Consider the following 1,338-nt stretch of genomic DNA (forward strand, 5'->3'; position numbering starts at 1 on the left):
ATTTTGGTTTGTTATAAACGTGAGAAATTGAAACATAAAGCTGGTTACTTGTAGGAATTTATTCAGTTACTAGTAACTAATCAGCTCTATGCCAAAAAAAAACTTCTGAATAGCCACCTATGAACAGGCAACATCACTTTAATTATTTTTATTAATTTTTTAAATAATTTTTGCTTTTGTCAGTTTTTTTAAACACACTAATATACATTTACTTATTGTTTTCATTCTGTTTTTTGGCCAAAGTGCTGGTCTGTTATCAGTGCCTGTTCTAAATATTTCTTCTGTACATCCACACGCCACACATGGCTGCAGCATTTTGTCTAAGTGGTGACTGATTAGATCCGCCCCTAGAGATGGAATGCATCCTATAAGTAATCAGTATCAGGATAAATATATCCTGTTTATAACAAACCAAATTTCATAACAATCGGTTCCAAATTAAGAGTTACAGTGGATTTTGTAGTGAAGTTTGCATCTCTCAGTATTGTTAACTAGTGGATCTTGACCTCCCCACAGCGACCGCATGGACATTTAAATCTACATTTCTAATATCTTTGGTTGGTAGTTTTTTCTAACTACATTCCAAGTGACCAAATTCATTCATGCAGGTTTAAAAGGCTTGAACACAAACCAGCGGCTTAAAACTAGTGACCTGATCAGTTCTGCAGCCCCAGGTCTGACACCATATGGGAACTACAAGAAAAAGAGATTGGCCGCTTGTGTTGTCCCATAAACACCAGTGGAGTTTACTGAGAGTGAGGACAACATTAAAGAAGTTACTTAGAAGTAGAAAACTCTCACTGCTATTACACTGCAAACCTTCTGCTCACTGCAATCAGCACTCAGTATGAATGAATGAATGGCTCCTATTAAGTAAGGGGACACCAAGAAATAACATTACCTGGAGGAGATCCACTGGTGAAATCCAACATGGTGGGCATCTCCACTAACCGCTTGCATCGACTATAAATCCAGCTTCAGACTCTTGTCCTGTCAATAGAAAGCTTTTAGTACAAACTGGGAGCATAAAGTTTGAAAGACATGGGCACTTTAATACACAGTTCAGTTGTATTATGGGACATGTAGGATCCAGTGTTTTTTTTAAGCTATACACACTCTAGGGATTAAAAATCCAAGGGCATCTAAATTTTAAAATGTGTCTCCTGCAAGCCCCCAAATTTAGTGCAATACAAAACTGATGGATTAGACTTTGAAACTATTTTACACCAAGTTATATTTAAAGCTACAGTAGGTGACTTTTATAAAAGAATAACTTTTTGTCATATGTGCTGGAAAAATCAGGTTCCTCTGGCTCCTTCTAGTGCTCCTAATGGCATT

At 36.8% G+C, this 1,338-nt stretch overlaps 1 protein-coding gene across 1 annotated transcript in view; it reads left to right on the forward strand.

Moving 5' to 3' along the window:
- Positions 1–1,338, forward strand: part of zdhhc18b (zinc finger DHHC-type palmitoyltransferase 18b) — a 12,907-nt gene that overhangs the window by 9,612 nt on the left and 1,957 nt on the right. The gene's annotated exons all lie outside the window — the stretch shown is intronic.

Source organism: Morone saxatilis, unplaced genomic scaffold (assembly GCF_004916995.1).
Source record: "Morone saxatilis isolate NCDOM2014 unplaced genomic scaffold, NCSU_SB_2.0 Contig9, whole genome shotgun sequence".
Classification (NCBI taxonomy): Eukaryota; Metazoa; Chordata; class Actinopteri; family Moronidae; genus Morone; species Morone saxatilis.